Raw genomic sequence first — 22,471 nt, 5'->3', positions numbered from 1 at the left:
CAACGGTCTAGGAAATTTACAAACTGAAACATTTCCGAAAAATGATTTCTAGCCTAATTTGATTATTCCAAACACTTTTCGTGTTTTGACTTTTTCGATCCGGAGTACGAATTTATCTACAAAGATTCCGGGTCGGCTTTACGGGTGTTAAAATATTATTATATTGTTTCGATATACGTGAAACATAGATATTTTAGATATTTTGATCAAAATATTAGTTTTTATTATAGTACGTGCATCTGGGGGCTCGGAACCCCAAACAATTATTAAATTGTCCGGTTTTAATATTTATCTTAAAACTAGATCGGTTTGGATCAGTTTTATTTATTCTTAGCTATTAAGTATTGGATATTTATATCCGATATGATCCAACGGGGTCCTAATTTCTCGTAAATATAAATAGCCATCACCGTATTTTATTTGGTTGAGATAAACATAATTATACAGTAAACTTTCGTAATTGTCCAGAAAACCGATAAGTGTTCTTCGTAATCAAACCAAGATTTAAAGTGTCCGGAAAGTCAGATTTCGACACTCAAGCAGCCGAATCGAAGCTCTCGAGACGTACTAAACAACCATATCAATCAAATCACTGCGGATATTGTAGGTATTTTTCAGTAAAGTTCACAAAAGTTCAAATTAAATATGGTTAAATTAGGGTTTATGTTCTTCAATTTGTGCAAAGATCAAACGATGATTTTGGATTGATCTGGAAAGGAAAACCTATCATATTTGTACTCAAATTGATCCTCTTGAGGAGAGCTATCCAATTTTTTCATCAAAAAGTACCTCAAACCAATAATTTTTAATTTTGATATTTTAGGGATTATGGTTCGAATTAGGACTTTTTGATTTAGAGGTTTTTGGATGATTCTGATGAGTGGAATAGTTTTGTTATGTGATTTATAATCGATACCTGCTAATTTCTTGTTCGTTCAATTCCCGGAAATGTTAAGCCGATGTTATGTGTTTTTCGCGAGTTTTAATTCGATTTTCCAGCTTGTTTAATGATTGTTTGATGATATAGATAGTTGCTTTAAAATTTAAATATTTCGAGCTTCGATTTAAGCTATTTCTGGCTGAGTTTGGTTTCGATTTTATTAAATATAATTTTTCCAATCATGTCATTGGATTTTACCTTTAATTTATCGGAATCTGAGTTCTGAGATGTGTTTGTGTCCATCGTTGTTGGTTCTGAGTTGCTGAAGTTAGATGGAATGTTTTCAATACAAAATACAAATCAAATGGTTCGTTATCGGGCTGGATCGGACGTGGCCGGAGATTGAAGCATCGCCGGAATCTGCAGAAAGTCCGAGAGCTTCATCTCGACTCGTTTCCGATCTTCCCGACCCTTTTTTGATCCTCTTTCCCCAAAATCAAAACTAAAAACCTGTTTTTGCTGAATTATTTTTGTAAATAATTCAAAATTTCATATTTTAATTTCAAAATTTATTTTGATCAAAAAAATTAATTTACTTAATTATTATTAAATAATTAACTGAATTGTTTAAAATTTAGACAATTATTTTCTTTATTATTTTCAAAAATCTAAATTTGATTTAATTATTTATAATTTTATTTATTTATTTATTAATTTAATCAGTTAATTTTATCTATTTAAATGAAATACAATTATTTTTAATCAAGTCAAATAATGTTCTAAAAATTATTTTGAGCTTTTAAATATGTATAAAGGTATTGAATATTTAATTAATGTCATTATTAATTAAATTATTAATATTTTATTCAGAATAAATAGATGGTTAATCCGTTTAATACGAAACGAGCGCGTCTAGACTAAAAAAAAATGTTCTGCTTCTATTAAAAATGGTTTCGAGACATAAAATATTTCTTTTTGAAAGGTCGCTTGATTTTGTAAACATTTATTAGTCTTGTAACCATCAAAGAGTTGTATTTCGAATCGATTTGAGTTTTAAACGTACCGAGTCGAATATTTTGACGCTCTGAGTTATATGGTACATGAATTATGTTTTTACGTGCGTATGTGGGTCAAGAGTCTTGTGTTTGATTGTTGTAATTATGTGTACTTCTTGTTTTACGAATATGCTATATGAATTGAGTACGATGATACTGTGTTTTGAATTGTGTTGGACAATTATATAATGAGTTATGAAGTCAGATTGAGTTGGTTGATTGTTGTTTGGAATATAATAATAGGGGGATAATCTAATAAATAGATGAGATAATGTCAGATTTTTGATATAATCTGTACTCGTATTGATTTATAGAATAGTTGTGTTTAAAAGGATTTTATTAGAATATAGTCAAAGCATGATTACGCGTTAAGTGATATTTATTAAGTTTAAAAGGAGTTCTATGAGTTGAATTCTGATTAGGTGTTAACTGATAATTGTTAAGCCAGAAGGGTTATATATGTTGACTTTTGATTATGTGTTAAGTGTTTATCGGTATACGTGATATGTTTATGCGAAGGGTTATAGATACAGGGTTTGATAGTTATAAGTTAAAATCAATAGACTGTATAGTGATTATAGAATTGTCTTATTCTCGTAAAGGATCTGGAGAGACGTGCAATATCGAAGATGTATAGAAGGTCAAATAGTGTCGCAAAGTGAATAAGGAATAAGTCGAGAAAGCAATGATGTACGATAATTGGAGTATAGTCAGACATTATCTGTGAGTTTTGATATGCATAGATGGAGAAATATGAAGTATGGGACTAAGCTTTGAATCAGAATCAAATTTAGGCAAGTTTTCTAAGTCCTTTCTTATATATATGTTGCATAGATTTTGATGTTTCTTTCAAGATTATGGTAGCATGTTTATGTTGTGAACCACATCGGGTAAACCTTTACTTCTGAGAATGAAACTTATGATTTCTTCCTACCTTCGAGTTCTGAAAAACCAAAAACTTTATCATATCCTATGAACACATACCCTACGATACGATACCACTTCAAAATCACCAGACACCTTTCATTCAATGAATACACACCCTTGTAAACCTGATTTCATTTCATGAGTACCAAACCCTTGTTATTACAAGGTTGAAACTCTTATCGTATATGATTTGATTATCAAATGTAAATGTTGTTTTTAGTTAATTGCTTTATAACTGCTAATTATGATTCTGTTTATGAAAATGAATGTTTTATTTGAATTGAATTTTTATAATTGGATTGTTTTTATAAAATATGTGGACCAGATTTGTGGTAAATTAAAGGCCAAAGTGTGCCTTGGATCCAGTATATAGCACATGGTTGTGTGCTATGTTCAGGATTAGTGTGCGACTGATCAGCAGCCTAACCCTTGGTTTTTGAAATAAGATAAGTCTAATTCAATAATTATTTTGAATGATTGAATTTCCTAATTTTCAATTGATACCAGGATTGATGAATCCTTTTATATAATACCCTGAGCTTATGAATTCTTTAAAAACTATTTCAGATTGTTATTGCTATATTGGTACTTGCTGAGCATTGTTGCGCACCCTTACTTTTCTTTTAACCATTTCAGAAAGGTGTAAAAAATGAGTTTCACGAGTACGATATCATTTAAGGCTAATTCTAGGAGAAGAGTATGAGTGGTTAAGTTATCCAGAGGACAAAGGAGGTATCCAGGAAGTTTGATGAAGAAGGTCCAAGGTTTTAAATTCTTTGGTTTTATTATCTTTTAAAAAATACAAGTTTTTAAAAGTGTTTTAAAAAGGTTTTTGTGGGGTGATGTCAAATCCAGACCCTCAGAATTGAGGAACATCACAACAACTCATCGAAGATATTAAAGCATGGATTGGTTCCCATCTTTGGCGCAACTAGAATCATTTCTAAGGGAAATGATATTCTTTCCTGATATAGAAAGTAAGAATACTTGAAGGCAATCGTTCTCTCGCTATTGGCGCAAGTAACTAAAGTTACTAAAGAAAGAAACGTCTCTTGTGTGCGCAAGTGAAGAACAAATATTCATCCCTCTGTCAGCAAGTTAAAGACTTGGTTTTATTCATTGTTGTAAGAAGCAATTCAAAAGGCACTTGGATGAGAATAAGCCACGTGTACGTGAAGAATTGAAAGACTACAAAAGGGAAGCATAATGAATTTATTTTATTCAGTTCTCCTCTTTAGCTCCCAACTGTATTTTCTGAAGCACCAATGAAGACCAAATTTATTAAGCTTGTAAATATACTGCTATGCTGTTGAATTTATTGTAGCTAATCATTTGATTGATTAGAGTGTAGCAACCTCAAGGTTTATATTAATAAAAAATATATTCCTCAAATTGTTTTGTGTCTATTTTGATCTGTACATTTATCAAAGAACTTGAAATGAATCGAAAAAGATTATAGGTATCGTATTCAACCCCCCTTCTACGATACTTTGGGATTAATAATTGGTATCAGAGTTTGTTGATTGACATACAAATCAAGATCCGGAAAAAGACACCAAGTCAAACAAGTTCTTGAAAAATTTTCTAATTTTTTTTTAATTTTTAAAAATTCTCAATCTTGAAATTTAATCTTAAATAATTTTATTCCGCCAAGATGATGGACAACAAAAGAATTGGAAGTATCAAGGTTCCCCCATTTGATCGAGAAAATTAAAACTAATGGAAGGAAAAGATGATGCTGTTAAAGCTTCAAATTCTTTATTTATAGGGATATTACTGAATGGTCCTTATGTTTTGATGGAAGTGGTTTCTGAATTGTCTACCGTAACCGGTGTAAGAATTCCTTCTACATTTACTTCCATGGATCTGTCCAAATATACAGAGACCGACAAGGAATTGACAAATCTGGACACAAGCCTTCAACTCATAATAGTGGAATCGACCTATAAAGATATGAGTCATGAACTATTAGGAGGTAATAGTGTAGAGGAAATATGGGAAACTATTGAATTGTTAATGAAAGGTACTGCTGAAGTCAAAGAAAAAAGAATGGATATCCTCACGACTCAATATGAAGAGTTTAAACTATAACCTGGAGAAACATTATCTTCTCTCTTTGAAAGATATGCAAGACTGTTGAGCAATTTGAAGTTACAAGGGAAAGTTTATCCGATACGGGAGTATAACAGGAAATTCATGCTAACTCTACCAGTTCACTTGTAACAGAAGAACACATCCATAAGAGAAAGGCTTATGGCCCTGGTTCTGTTGACATCAAGAGTACGATACTTGCAAAAATCACTAAACTTGTTGCTTGTGAACCCGAAACTTTGGAAGTTAAGGTTGCACCCTCCTCGACAATCAAGAAAATTATTGTATCTGAAATTTCTCAAGGTGAGCCAAAAGATGAAAGTGAGTTCTATACTCAGGAGGAAATTGATGAGTTGGAAGATAAATCAATGGCTTACATGATTTTAAAGTTTAGTCATGCTAGATTTAGAAGAAAGCCCAACTACAAGTCAAGGGGTTCATTTGGCAGATTTCAAAAAGGAAGCTACTTGTTAGGGTTAATGTAAAAACCTGAATTTTTGACATCGGTAAAAGACCTTTATAAATAGTAGTCTTGCGGGAAAATAAAAACTTTTGCGACCACACCATATACGAGTTTTTAATATAAGTTTTCGAGTTCATATTGTGGTTATACGTACTAAATAAGTGTATACAAAAGTCGTGAGTTTTCGAAGAAAACCAATAGTCCAAATGATATTATTTTACGAGTCATCGAGGAATAAGAGAATTATACTATGACAAAAAAAATCTTGAGAATTATAATTTCATAACTCATAACCAAGTACGAGCACTGGAAATGATAATGATTTACGATAAGCGGAATTATTCAACGTAGCATTTAAAACGTACGTGAATGAATACGAGATAATGTAGGATGACAAGGAATCAAGTGATAACCTAGGAAAATTAAGTAATTATAAATTTATCCAACAAGTAATAAATTAGGAAGCTAGATACAAAATAAATAACAAATTTCAATAAACATTAATTCAAAGAGCTTATCATGCAAGCTTTGACAAATGAGACACCTAGCTAATCCTAGCCTTTGAAAATAGGATGCATCCTGTCCTACACACTTTCTATATTCACAAGAAGCCTATTTCCACCACATTTCTAAGAAGCAAGCAAGGTAATTCTCTCTCTCTCTAAAACCTCAATGCCGATTTTCAAGAACACCATGGAAAGAAAAATTCATATATCATGTTATACTCATTCAAAAATTACCAAATTGTAATAAAAGCTTCCTCATATCATGTACAAGGAACGTTCAAAATTTCATGGCCATTGGATTAGTATAGCATAGTCAAATTCTTGCTCAAAATTGATGGTGAATAGTAACTCCGAAAATCTCTTTTTATTTTCTTGATTTTATGGCATGATTTAGGATCCTTAAGCATAACCAATCCCTCTCAAGGTTCAACCATAAAGAAGAGGACCTCCCAAGATACCAATAAAGGTATAAACCTTCATCCAAACTTTGTTTAAGTTTTAAGTTTTAAGTTTCAAGAAAAGTAAGGATCTTGGATATAAGTATGGTTTTGATGATTGATTTGATATTATCTTGATGTTTTGTTAATTAGTTTTAAGGTTGATGATTGTTTCCTCAAGAACATGATGTTATTGAGAGGATTTAGTGTTGATATGATGATTTGATGGTTGTTGATGGTGGTATAATGATTTAAGACTTAAATGAAACTCGTATCGTAATCGTAACCTCGTTAAAATGAACAAAACTCAACTTAAGTTTCTGCAGAAGTTTCCGAATATATGAACTGTAGTTTCTTGAAAAATGAGACTTGATTATGATAGAAAATGTTATGAGGATCGTTTAGGCGCTTGAATCTCTTGATTTCAATTTACGGATCAAAAGTTATGACCGTTTTAGTAAAAGTGATTTATGCGACAAAAACTGCTACAAATTATGAAATTTATAAATTGAAATGATCGACTGAAAAGTATTTAAAAATAATGAAATTTTACAGAGAGTAATAAATAGAGTTTTTATTAACTTCCATAAAAATTTCAAGTAAAAATGTTGAATTTTCAATTTTATAAAAATGCCGGAGATGAGGTCGCGCGGAGTACGAACATAAAAAACAACCCCCTGTTAGAAATTGCTACTTCGGGATTTTCACCCCTGTTACCAGAAAAAATATTGAAATTATGTGTTCTAAATTTTATCTAGATCACGCACGCAAAAACGGTGCATCAATTGAGTTAACGGTTTGAGAGATATTAACGTTTTAGTGAAAGCGGTTTAAATAGTAAAACTCCGTAGTTGACCAAACTTTTAAAATACTTTTCACCTAATTAAATTTATTTTATCAAAATGAAACTTTGGTGATAAATATTAAAAGCACTCAAGAAGCTCCTCGAGGTAGTTTCGTATTAGAATATTAATTTTACGATTTATTAAAAATGATAGAGTGCGAGTCGCGTAATAGTAACATTCGGTAAAGTCAACTCTAGAAGACCATTTTGACCATACGTTTCGACGAAGGATTGATACTTATTTCGAGTAGGTCGGATATTGCAAATTTGAAGTATTGTATTTATTAAAAATAAAATTCGGTGATGGGATTATGAATACTGATTAAGATTATGATATTGTTGATTAGGAAACCCGGAATGAGAGGAAGTCGGAAAACGTATCTTGGACTCCAGGCAAGTTTTCAAACCCTACCTCTTTAAAACTGTTGTGTTGTGTTTGTTTTTCAAATAATTGTGATATATACATGATGTTGTATTGATATTTTACAAATTTTGATATATAATATCGTACGATATATTAATGATTTTGGTATACGAAGATTACCGAATATCAATCGATAATGCTAAAGAGTAGCGTTGCATATATGAAGAGTATATTTTAGATCGAGGATCGTCAGTATAATTTGATGAAAACCCAGAAGTATTCCGGAGATCTTTTATTTAAGAATATTAACGCTATAGTAGAGCGTGATGTATAAGTTGTAAGACTGAGAGTTGGTCAGTTTGTATAAAGTATAAACCCGGGAATCATCCGGAGATATTTTGGACGATCAAAAGTTCGTACTTGTTTTATCCCAAGGGACTCGATGTCCACTTGTGAAGTATTAAATACCTCGAATATATTTTTAAAATGATTTCCAAAGATATTATTCCCTCAACTACATTTAATTACTTGAGTAACAAATATTATTTCAAGTCATTCATTCAATATAGGAGAAGTATTCTCCAATGATAATTTATTTCAAACCTGATTAAGTATATTATTAAAGATTACTTTAATTATTTAATGATAAATTAGTTGGGGAATATTATTTCAAATATTCATTAAAAATATAATAATTCGAGGTCTAATTATTTAATAATTATTATTTAATTATTAATTATTTAATTAATGATTTAATATGATTTAAAAATCATAAAACCTATTCAAAAATACTCATGGACTTCAGGAAACCATACGAATACTTTCAAATCGTTGATGAATTTATCTCGACTTATTTTAAATATTTGAGTATAGTTTCGAAGAAACCCCCCCTTATTTATTTATCTGTTGACAATAGTCAACTCACATCCTTAGTACTTCCTCCGAAAATTTTCGGAAGTACATATATATATACACTGATAAGATAAGATGTTTCTATCAACAAGCAAAACACTTGGAAAACTTCGATGTGGTTCGAGTTCTCGAGATATAATATGATTCTTTTAAGGACTTTGAGGGGTAGACTCTAGTACTATGTGTACTAGGGAGACCACCAAAGGTACCACAGGCGAAGGTACTCTGTGTACTCAGGAACTTGTGAAGTATGTGTATACCCAAAATGGGACACGTAGCCCGAATGTGGCAATGGTGATAACGGGGATACGAAGGTGTCGTCCTTCTACTAGTAGAGAAGATTACTATTTCCATAGTACGACTGATCATCGTATGCGGTGGCTCCAGTGATTGTTCTAAATTCTTCCAATTAGAATTGTGATGCAATACCGTAACCCAAGCCTAGGTGCTGAGTTTACCATTAAGGTATTTGCATGATAATAAGTCCACAAAAGAATTATTTTTGAAAGAAGGTCTGTATCGCTGAGGAAAACTATTTTTGAATAAACATATTTATCATATATGGAATTATACTTGAATTTCTCATATAGTCTTTTCATACTGTACATTATTATGGTTGAGCATTATTGCTCACTCTTGCTTGCTTTAAATGTCACAACACAACAGATAACCAATATGCCAGTGTGGGACTTAGTCGCTTGCAGTCATGGGGAGAATCCCTGGCAGTTTTGTCTCAGGTGGGCCAGAGTATCAGATAGGTATAAGATATCAGTCATAGTTATTGTAACTTCATATAGAGATTATGAATAATTGTTTGAGATCCTGTAAAGTACATTTAAGTTTTAATAATAGATGATACTTTTTGTACGTCGTTTCTAAGGCTATAACTTGTGAGGGTCTGAGATTGGGGGTCTATGATATGTAATTATTGGATTATTGAGTTAATGCAGGTTACACATGATTGAAGGATTGCGTGATGACTTAGATTCCTGACCCCGAATTTGGGGGCGTTACAAAAATGGTATCAGAGCATTAGGTTATAGTACTCAGAGATGAGAGTGTTAAAAGTCTGTCTAGATGCGAGATTACGTAAGAGCTCATATAGAGTCATCATTGGACTACCGGATATAAATTTGAGGTATTAAAGAATGACTAATAGGACAATTGGAGATTATCAGAATGATGAGAAGATAAATTAGAATCATATATAATTTGACAATGATGTGGATGTAGAACTCGGAGCTGAGTCTCCAGGGCATTTGGGGTAAAGACGGTATTATTAACACCAAATGTTCATTTGGACAACACAAGCCTTGTTACTCGTAGTTCTTTATAGGTTGCCCATGAGGGGGCATCACATGTGAGAACCATGAAGTCTAATTATTAATATACAGTTGAGGTTATTGACCCAAACAAGTTGATGGTGTCATTTTACCAATGAGGATGTGAATATCGTATTAATCATGAATTCACCAAAGATAGTGTCCAATATACCCTTAAGGATATTTTTTATGAAGGAAGATTTGAATGTAATATAAGAATGTTATTGTAAGACGACTACACTACATGATATTATTAGTGTGCTTAATATGTAAGGTTATGATAGTTTAACTCAGAGATCGAGAGCATCGAGAATTGATGGCATGTTTATGATTGAATGTCGTAAGATTACAATGAGCGATAATGCGATCTTAGAACCTTTTAAAAGGATAGACAAGTGAGTCTAGAGTGGAATTCTTTGGTAGAAATGATGTCAGAGACTACGTTTATATATTCGTAGACCTCTAATATTGAAAGGAATATGTCCTAAGTCCAATCATGTATAAGGATTTAGGAATAACTTTTATGTAATCTGTTTTGATTTCATTGATATTAATAAAAGACTTGTTTTGTTTTTACTACGGGCTTTATCTATTTAAGTGTTTAAATAAGATATACCATAGTTTAGAGTAAAGCTTACAATAACATTCTAATGGTATGTACTCACGATGTAGAATAAATGTGATTAATTAATTAATCATATTTAATAAATTAGAGAATTTATATAAATAATGATAAAATAGTTTTATTATTATTTATTTCTACTACCGGCTTAATATTGAACCTACAGGGTCACACCATAAAAAGAGAATGATTTTATGGTGGAGGAATTAATTAATAATGGCTAATAATTATTTATTTGTGAAATAAATAATTAATTGGCAAATTTAATAATTGATTAAATGAGATTTAATTGATTATAAATTAATTAAGAAAAGTTCTTAATATTATTAATTAAGGATTTAATTTTTGGAAATTAAATTAAGAGAGAGAATTATTTCTAAAGTGTTTAGAAAAAGGATTAATGATTAAAAGGTGTTTTAATTATTAATGAGAATAATAAATGGGATAATAATAATAATATTTATGGGAAAATTTCAGCAGAAAATTTTGCCTATAAATACACTATTATAAACCCTAATTTTATTCTAACCCCAGAAACCCAAAAGTTTCAGAAAACCAAATTCTCTCCACCTCCTCCTCCTCCTAAAAGTCGTTTTCTTGGTGGATACCGGTGGAGTGCTTCACACTTGAGGAGCAACTGCTAAGGATCTCTGATCGTTGTCTCCGAATTATTTTAAAAGGTTAGATTCGATGCCTCGAATTTTTATTCACGATTTATATGCTTTTATTTGGATTTTGTATGTGTAAAAGTGTTTTTCCATGCCCCGCTGCGTTTAAAAATCCAACAATGGTATTAGAGCATAGGTTGTATGCATATAGATCTGTGGTAAAAATTTCAGAATTTTATGTGCTTGTATGAATTAATTATGATTTTTACAAGTTATATCATGGATTAATTTTTTCTGATGAGAAATCGTTTCTCAGAATAATTTTGAATGTTGATCTGGGTTCTACAAGTGTTGTAGATCGTCTGGGTATTTTTTTCATAATTTTATGATGTATAGATTATTTATTATGAATTTTTGAAGTTGTTATAATTAAATTCATAATTAATTAATCATATATATATATATAATATGTTGTATATATATATATTGTCTGCTATATCTGTACTGTTAATTGCTGCTGCACGGACAAAGAGAAGCACAGAGAAGACAGATACAGGCGCACAGAATTCCATGGGCAAAACGGCGACTGACGTTAACAGGCAAAGGACCGCGCGTCGACCACGCGCGCGTGGGGCTCACGCGCTGGCGTGCCATGCGCGGCGCGTGGAAGACACGCACTGGTGACGTCAGCATCAGGGTTTCGGGCGCGTGAAGCACGTGGGTGCGCGTGGCGGAGTTCAGACACGCGCCTGACAGCGCGTGTGCGCGTGTCGGCGCGTGGGGAAACTTCTTTCGGCGCGTGAGGGCGCGTGCGAGCTCAGAATTGGGTGATTTTGGTGCCGTTGGATTCGTCTTTTCGAGACGCTTCTAATGGTATATTATATGATATTTTATGAAATTGTTTCGAACTGTTTATAGCTAACAGAAGTGTTTTTAACTGTTTAAATTGCTTTTAAATACTTCATGTGATACATAGAGATGTATATTGCTTAGACGAATGTGCTAGATGATGTAACATGCCTACCTTGATGTTTATTCATGTTTATATATGTGATATATGCTTAGTTTATCATGCGATGATAGATTTAGGTGAACTTGAATGAACATAAGGCGATTGTTAGACAACCTAGTATAGTGAAATTGTTTCATAACCTTAATAATAATATTATGAATACAATCATGAGATTCTTGTGTTTATGAAACACGTAATTGAATACGAATTTTCGATATGAGAGAAAGGATGATTCTGTCAACAACAGATTTCTATCTGTAAGAAAGGGTTATTAAGTGACGCCTCTTGACAATGCTCCACCCGATCTGGGAATCGTCTGATTATTGATTATTGATTTGAAATATTTAATTTAAAAGGAAGAATCTCTTTATAATATGATTATGATTGTAACGTAATATAATCCCTCTAAAATTAAATAATATCAAGTAGTAATTGGCCAATGATACAACGGGCTTGTGTCGGTCATAGCCTTCTAACATGATAGAAAAGTAGTTCTTATTTTTGAATCATTGTCGGTTCGTGCTACAGCCGAGGGCTTTGATTTCGAAATAAGAAATACTTGTCTATTACATAGAGATGTGTACTTTGAATAAGAATCTAAAGGTCGGTACGTGCTACAGCCGTGGGCCTTTGGGGACTGATTCAACTGTACGGAATGTTGGGTTAGACTTGACTTAGAATATTGAGTTTGTCGTGCTACAGCCGAGACTCAATTATTCAAGAGGCTAAAGTTTGATTAGGGAATAACATGAGATGTAATTGACAAGAGTTGTCTGCCTATTGAACATTACATGGCGGTTCGTGCTACAGCCGGGGTCGTGTAATGGAATGTAGGATCCCTATTCCCACTAGCATTATGAATGCTTAATTTTTCACATAGGGGGTTGAATAAATTAGGAAAACTAGTGGGAGCCACTTATGAATAAAGACCCGATTCATATAGTGTTTTGAAATGAAATCGAATATTTTCTAAGTGTTGTTATGTGTTTATCATTTACAGATTTACTTTGTACGTTATGTCTTCTGCACTATCACTCAGGAGCATACTAGATGCTCACAAATTGACTGGTCCTAATTATGCTGACTGGCTTCGAAACTTGAGAATTGTTCTCAGGATTGAGAAGTTGGAATACGTGATTGACTCACCTAAGCCTACTGAACCTGCTAGCGATGCGCATAATGATGAACATGTTGTGTATCGTAAGTGGATAGATGATGCAAATGTTGCTCAATGCATCATGCTAGCTTCCATGAACATTGAGCTACAGAAGCAACATGAGCATATGGATGCTCACACTATCCTCATGCATCTACAAGAGTTGTATGATGTGGCAGGGAGGACAGCTCGATATGAGATATCGAAGGAGCTGTTCGGTTGTAGGATGTCTGAGGGATCATCTGTGAATGATCATGTACTTAAGATGATCAATTTGATTGAACGTCTTGGACAACTTGGTTTTGCCATGGATGGGGAGCTGAGCCAAGACTTGGTCTTGCAATCGCTTCCGAGTTCGATCTCGCAGTTTGTTGTGAACTTTCACATGAATAAGTTGGATGTCAGCCTGCCTGAACTCCACAACATGTCGAAGACTGCGGAATCGAATTTTTCCCCTAAGAAGAGTTCTGTTCTTCTAATTGGTGAAGGTTCCAATCCTAAGAAAATGAAGAGGAACTCTTCCAAGAAGAAGAAAGTAGGTGAGAAAACGCCGGTTCCACCAAAAGCTGAAGACCCCAAGAGCAAAGTTGTTTGCTTTCACTGTAACAAGGCGGGGCACTGGAAGAGGAACTGCAAGGTTTACCTTGCAGAAATGAAGAAGAAGAAGGGTAGTGAGACTACCGCTTCTGATTCAGGTATGTTCATGAAAGAAGTGAATATGTCATTAAATCAAATTTCTACTTGGGTATTAGATACCGCCTGTGGTTCTCAAATCTGCAATTGTTGCAGGGACCAAGGAGAAGTAGGACTCTTGAGGAAGAGGAGGTGGTTCTACTGATGGGAAATGGAGCAAGAGTTGCTGCTGTAGATGTAGAATCATTTCATTTGAATAGGCCTACGGGCAAGACTATTGTTTGAAATAATTGTTATTTTGTTCCATCGATTGTGAGGAATATTATTCCCATGTTAGACTTGGCTGGATTTTCATTTATTATTGAGAATAATGAATGTTCTATTCTTAGAGATAATATTCTTTATGGACGTGGTACTTTAAATAATGGTCTGTATATATGTGACATAATTTACTTCAGATTGAATAAACTAATAAAAGAAAAGGGATGATGAAAATCTCACTTTATAGGGGCACTGCAGTCTCCATTTAGTAGACATGGAGAGAGGGCTGCAAATTTGCTAGGAATGGTACACACAGATGTATGTGGACCAATGTCTAAGCAAGCCATGGGTGGATTTTCATACTTCATTACTTTCATAGATGATAGATCTGGATTCAGATATGTGTTTGATGAAACACAAGTCTGAGGCCTTTGAAAAGTTCAAAGAATATAAGTATGAAGTGGAGAAACAAACCAAACATAGTATTATAACTCTTCGATCAGATCGAGGTGGTGAATACTTTAATGGAGTGTTTCTAGGTTATCTCTAAGTAAATGGTATAGTCTCCCAGTGGACTCCTCCAGATTGGTATCTGAAAGGAGAAATCGAACTTTGTTAGACATAGTTCGGTCCATGATGAGCTATGCGAATCTTCCAGTTTTCCTATAGGGTTATGCATTGGAAACCTCAGCATATTTACCGAATATGGTGCCTTCCAAAATCTGTTCCTCAAACTCCGCATGAGATATGGAAAGAAAGGAAACCGAGTCTTAAACACGTTAAGATTTGGGGATGTCCAGCTTATGTCAAGTAAGTTGACCCAGATAAGCTGGAATATCGATCCGTAAAATGTAGTTTTGTGGGATATCCTAAAGAGACTTTAGGGTATTACTTTTACACCGATCATCGGGTGTTTGTATCCAGACATGCTACCTTCTTGGAAAAGGAGTTTATCCTTGAAGGAAACAGTGGGAGCAAAATTGAACTTGATGAAGTTTAAGAAGCACAAACTACTACGGATCAAGTGGAAACACCTGTTCTAACTAAATAACCTTTTGTGGAACAGCCCATTCATAGATCAGGGAGAGTGTCTCACCAACCTGAGAGGTATTATGGCCTTGTCATTGAGAATGACAATGAGTTGTCGATCATTGATGATGACGACCCTGTGACCTATAATGAGGCTATGAGTAGTGTTGACTCAGAGAAATGGCATAGTGCCATGAAATCCGGAATGGAATCTATGTATACGGTATACAAAAGATAGATTATAGCAGATGGCCAGGTAGAGACCTATAAGGCCAGGCTTGTGGCAAAAGGATTCAAACAAAGGCAATGGATTGACTTTGATGAAACTTTTTACCTGTAGCCCTATTAAAATCAGTTCGGATTTTGCTTGCGAATGCTGCTTACTACGACTATGAGATCTGACAATTAGCCAGATGGTTTTCTTTCCAAGAGAAATGAAAACCTAGTGTGTAAGCTGCTGCGAACCATATGTGGTTTAAAGTAGGCTTCTCAAAAGATGGAACACTCGTTTTGATGAGACAATCAAAGAGTTTGATTTTATCAAAAACGAAGATGAACCATGCGTCTACAAAAGGGTTAGTGGGAGCGCGGTAACATTTCTTATATTGTATTGAATTAGAGTTAACACACATAACAACATAGCAGACCCACTCACAAAGTTACTTTTTGAAAGTCACTTTGATCGTCATAAAGATGAGATGGGTATTAGTTACCAGAGTGATTGGCTTTAGTACAAGTGGGAGATTGAAAGGAATATGTCCTAAGTCCAATCATGTATAAGGATTTAGGAATAACTTTTATGTAATCTGTTTTGATTTCATTGATATTAATAAAAGACTTGTTTTGTTTTTATTACGGGCTTTATCTATTTAAGTGTTTAAATAAGATATACCATAGTTTAGAGTAAAGCTTTTTATGGATTATGATGAGATCATAATAGTGAGACCTAAAAAGATGATAACTCTAAACTTAAATTGTTCCTGATCATAGGATTACTAACTGGTAATTAATAATCCGCAAAGATCGGTACATACTATGCTTGCTTCATTATGAAGGATGTCTGTTCTCATAGACATTTATGTGGTGACACTATAGCTAGTATGTAGGTGCTTATTATGGAATAAGTTCACTGAACATGACTCACCCAACTGAACAACTGATGGAGTTCACTCACGTGTCAGCAGTTGTTCGCTTAGTGATAGTTGTACAAGTATCCTTAGACTTGAGGTCATCATAGTCATCTTTTGTACACTGAACTATGCTTTGGTTTAGTTCTTAGTCTCCAGGGACAATTATTAGGGCTCTTCTGGGTATAGGAATTTATACACGAAGATAGTGTATGATCAATAAAGGATCTACCCCTTCCAGTGAAGGAGGCGAATGTTCAAGGCTGATCCACTTATGCTAGTTCAGGAATCTCTGGCCAGAGTAAATGAAATTAGAAAGGAGTTTCTAATTTGCATAGAACTACGCATAGTAAATGGTAAGCAAAGTAATTGAATTAGATAGGCTTGACACAAGATCCATGCCTTGTATTTAATCGGGACATTGTAGGGTAGAAGGAGTTTATTGTACGGTAACTATTCACTGACAGGTTCTTGGTATTCTAAGCAGTGAATTCATATTATCCGGATAGTCGCGATATGTTGAGAAGCATCACTCACGATGTAGAATAAATGTGATTAATTAATTAATCATATTTAATAAATTAGAGAATTTATATAAATAATGATAAAATAGTTTTATTATTATTTATTTCTACTACCGGCTTAATATTGAACCTACAGGGTCACACCATAAAAAGAGAATGATTTTATGGTGGAGGAATTAATTAATAATGGCTAATAATTATTTATTTGTGAAATAAATAATTAATTGGCAAATTTAATAATTGATTAAATGAGATTTAATTGATTATAAATTAATTAAGAAAAGTTTTTAATATTATTAATTAAGGATTTAATTTTTGGAAATTAAATCAAGAGAGAGAATTATTTCTAAAGTGTTTAGAAAAAGGATTAATGATTAAAAGGTGTTTTAATTATTAATGAGAATAATAAATGGGATAATAATAATAATAATATTTATGGGAAAATTTCAGCAGAAAATTTTGCCTATAAATACACTATTATAGACCCTAATTTTATTCTAACCCCAGAAACCCAAAAGTTTCAGAAAACCAAATTCTCTCCACCTCCTCCTCCTCCTAAAAGTCGTTTTCTTGGTGGATACCGGTGGAGTGCTTCACACTTGAGGAGCAACTGCTAAGGATCTCTGATCGTTGTCTCCGAATTATTTTAAAAGGTTAGATTCGATGCCTCGAATTTTTATTCACGATTTATATGCTTTTATTTGGATTTTGTATGTGTAAAAGTGTTTTTCCACGCCCCGCTGCGTTTAAAAATCCAACAAATATATTCGGTAATATATGTTCACTTACACACACATGCCACCGAACTTATGGACTGTATTGAGATCCCTTATAGATCTCTTTGATCTGTTTCCAGGGAGAACTGGCCACTTGTATTCAGTAACGGATGCGTGTAGCAGGCCCCTATCGGCTTAAAAGATGCTTTTGGAATCTTTCTGAGTAAGGTCTTCGAGGTAAAACACCTGAATGACAGATATACATGCGAAAGTCAAGTTAGTAAGCGATTTTAAAATGATTTGAAAGAGACACTAGCTGAAATAAGGAATTACAAAGACGAAGAGGTGGTATCATCCTCAGACGGATAATAACGAGATTTAGGATAATATGTGAAATATTTTGGCACATACTCATTGTCACGCTACTCCCTCCAAACTGTTGATCATTCGTATTGCCTTGATAAGACATATCAGGCAATCCTTTTCGTTCCCTACTCTGAAATCCTGATGTGACCATCTTGAATAGTCTTTCTCCGTATCAGGACTTGTTCAATTCTTTTAGTTGATCAATAAACTTTCATTCATAGATTATGATGTTCTTGTTCGGCTCAGAGCTATTTATACTTTATTTCAATTATCCAAGATGTTATTAAAGATGTTATATCTTCGTGTTCACTGAACCTATTTCAAAACCTTTAGATGAGGCAAGTTTGTTAATCAGTGAGGAATTGATTTTTGAGGATAAGAAGAAAGAGAAGGTAGAGGTATCCCCTAAGAATCCTAAGGTTTCAATTAGTAAGGTAAAACACAAAACTTACCAAGGTAACAAGGTGGATAAACAAGGACCAGACACACTTAAGAAATCAAACATCATAGATGACTCTAAGACTGATAAGAGCGTTAAGGTTAAGTCTAAAAAGAATAGGAATGGCAAGGTATATGTGAATAAGAAGTCTAATTTTGCATCTTCCTTATCCGCATCTAGAAAATTGTGTAATAAATGTAATTATGTTACACACCTTACACATGTATGCACAAAGGTAAAGTAGAATATGTTGCATCTTCCAATATTCCTGACATGCCTAACATGCCTAATTTTCATGAGCCCTGTGGCGTAGATAGTTGTATGCCATGTGTATTTGTTACCATGTATGAGTATTTTAAATATTTTCATGCAACTGCTAGCACTTGCACTGACACTAAGGCAAGCATGAGTAATGAGCACACACAGGAAAAGAATGTAGTACCTCCTATCTCTAAGTCTGACAACATAAATATTAATACTAAAACTGAGAAGTAAACAATCAAAATAAAAGCTATGGCTATTAAGGTTACATCAAATATTGATCTCTTTTCTACTCCTAAACATTTAGGACCCAAGAAAGCTTGGGTACCAAAATCTTCTTAATCAATATGTGTTTGCAAGGTAAGGTACGGAAGGAAAAGATCATGTAGATTCTGAACATCGGGTGTTCTAGACACATGACAGGTGAAAAGTCTCTGCTCACAGGTGTGATTGAGAAAGCTATCCCTATAGTTACCTTTGAAGATGTCATCAAAGGATTTATTACGGGATGTGGTAATTTAGAAATTGGAAATGTCATCATTGAGAACATCTCTGTTGTGGAAGGATTAAATCATAATCTTCTGAGCATTAGTCAATTTTGTGACAAAGGATACAATGTTGATTTCAGACCAGAAAGGTGTTTGATCTCTCACAAGAAAGATGAGAAGCTTGCTTTGCAGAAAGTAAGAAAGGTTAATCTGTTCGTAGTTGACTTGAGTTCTACCTGTGATGGGGTTATGAGGTGTTTCTACAACAAAGCTTCATCGGAACAAAGTTGGTTATGGTACAAGAAGCTCTCACACTTGAATTTCAAGACAATGAACTCACTGGTAAAGAGGGAGTCAGTGAGAGATTTACCACAGATGGAATTCTGTCAAGAAGGACTCTGTGAAGCATTTGAAAATGGGAAGTCAAAGAAAGCATTACACAGAAGCAAGGAAATGACAAGCATAACTAAACCTTTTCAGTTAATTCATTTAATATCCAGGAAATATCGTGTATTTACTTTTTCAACAAATAATTATTATGTGAATTTTGGTAAATTATTTGGTAATTGAAGTTGATGTTTGGATGGTTATATGTGATAAAATTTGAGTATTTTAATTTTTATTTGTCCATCATAAAGTATAGATAATTTTGGTATTTTTTTGATAATTTTTTAAGTTTTAATATGATTTTATAAAGATTTACGGATTAATAATTATTTTCTAGGTGATTATAAAACTATTTAATAAAACTGGAAATCATCCAACTTCAACCGTTTTTACGTTTTTACAACCTGAAACTCTTTAGAAAACTCCTAACCTAGTTTGATTATTCTGAACATTTTTCGTGTTTTAACTTTTTCAATTCGGAGTATGGTTTAACCCCTACGTGTCCCAATGCAATATTTTCGGTACGATAATAATTTTGGCAGATCAATAAAACCCGTATTCTCAGGAGAAGGGATATTTTGAATAAATTATTACATTATCTTCTCATAAGGTGTTTTAAAGAAGCCCGGTTTTGATAATTATCCAAAACTAGTATCAAATGGGATCGTTTTTATAATTACTTAGCAGCTAAGTAATCTATTTTCGGATCTGATATGATCCAAAGGGATATTAATATCCCATAAGTATAAATAGCCTTTTTCTTATTTTATTTTATACAGATAATCATAAACAAAAAGTTAAAACATATAATTTACAGAGAAAAACTTGAATATTCGTTGCGTTCTTCAGAATCAAACCTAAAAACAAAGGCGTTATCGAAATCGAAATCAAGCGTGTGAATATCTGAATCGAAGCTCGTGAAAAGTACTTTCAGAATCCACAATTCACTTTCACTGCAGAAATCAAAGGTATTTTTATATTTAATTATTTTAGTTCGAATTTAATTTTTGATTAATATATGAATTTTTGATTTTGATGTTGTTTGTGAGATTTGATGATTGTATCTTGTAGATAATTTTATCTTGATCATTTTTGTATATTATATGTTGAATTTGGAGTTCAATAATATATTGAAAATTGGTTTTGATTCTCGAAATAATAAAATTAGGGTTTATAAGTTTGAATGTTCTTAATTAGAAATTAGGCATTTTTGTTGTAAGGGTTATTAGTTTAATTCGTTTATGTCATTAGATAGATTGTTACACAAGTTATTGATTGGTATAAACGAATCGAACGGAGGATAACTGGTTGTTGTTGGCCGGAAAAATAAGGACGGAGGCGGCGTGATGTTTGATTTAACGTTGTGGCCATTTGGCCATGTTTTCGATAAAAAACGATTGCAAGAACGAGTTTCTGGGCTGTTTTCAGGCATGCCGGAAAAGCTCCATGGCGGTGGCAATGGAGTTCCGGCCAGCAAGAGGAAGAAGAAGACAGGGGGTGGTAGAATTACCACTTTACCTCTGTAGTTGTGTAGATTTTTCAAACTAGTCCCTATAGTTTTAAAAGTTCGCAAAAATAGGATTTATGTTTTAAAATTTTATAAAAACATGATTTATTTTTTATATATTTTCAAAAATAGAATTTTCTTTTTATATAATTTTCAGAAAATTGTTTTTAATTAATTCCAAAATTCATTATTTTTTAATTCTAAAAATTATTTTTAATTCAAAAATAAATCTAAATTATTTAATTAATTAATTTTAGTTGATAATTAATTAAATAATTAAATAATTAATTTAAATATTAATTGATTAATTAATTTAATTAGTTATTAATTAATTTTAATTGATTATCTAATTGGATTTAATTTTTTCTTTTAATTTCAAAATTTTGAAAAATAGTTTCGAGTTTTATAATATTATTATAAATTATTTTCAAGGCTCGATAATTATTATTAAATAATTTTAAAGTCAGATTCTGGTGTTCAGAACTTATTATTTATTTATAAAATGATTCGTTGACCCGTTTTAATTCCAAAAAATGTTCAAAAATTTGTAATAAATACACCGTTTGTCCGTTTAATATGAAACGAACGCCTCTAGACTCAGAAAAATATACTAATTTCATTAAAAATACTTTCGAGACCTAAATTCTTTTGTATCAAAAGATCGTTTATTTTTCGAGTCATTCTGAGTTGGTTATTGATTGATAAATACTTCTTTTGACCCGATTTTTAGTTCTAGAAGTTCCGAGTCCTACCTTTTAATGATTGGACTTATGTGTTACATGAATTATGTTCTCACATGTCATATGAGTAACATGATTATGTGCTATGTGACCCGTATGATATCTGTTTACAATTCCCAATATTATGATTGGGTATAAACGATTGGGTAGAAGTCGAGACGTATAGTTACGTCGATTGAGTTTTTTCTTGTTAATTGAAATAGTATCTTTTATGATAGATACACCTAGTGTCATAACCGGTATTCTATTTATCATTTAAATTGATATATATATATATGTGTGTGTGTGTATATATTAATTGAGTTAAATAAAAATTTGTGAATATGTGTTTCTGTGATTATAACTATGCTAAATAATTGTGTGATATTATTTGGAATTTTAGAAAATAAGAAATGCATTATTTTCTATTTATGAAGGTTATAAAATGCTTTTTATTATCCAAGAAAAATTATTTTTAAAATTATTTTTATTAATAAATTTCAAAATTGATCTTATTAAATTTCTAAAATTCTAAACTAGTTTATGGTTTCCATCTTGTAATTTATATATTTATGATTTTATTTATAAAATGTATTCTTTGGATTTAATTAGATTAATAATTATATGATTACCTAATTGCCCTTTCATTCATTTTTACCCTTAATACAAAGTGAGGACATTCATGTCATTATCCAGCTCACTTTCTCTTTTTCTACCTAATCAAATAACCACAATAGCCTTGCATGCATGTTGTGCTAGTTAAGAGAGAAGGTCAAGAAAGTAATTATCCACTCCACTACCCATTACATAACAAA

Source organism: Apium graveolens, chromosome 3 (assembly GCF_009905375.1).
Source record: "Apium graveolens cultivar Ventura chromosome 3, ASM990537v1, whole genome shotgun sequence".
NCBI classification, from domain to species: domain Eukaryota; kingdom Viridiplantae; phylum Streptophyta; class Magnoliopsida; order Apiales; family Apiaceae; genus Apium; species Apium graveolens.
This window is presented reverse-complemented; position numbering follows the sequence as displayed.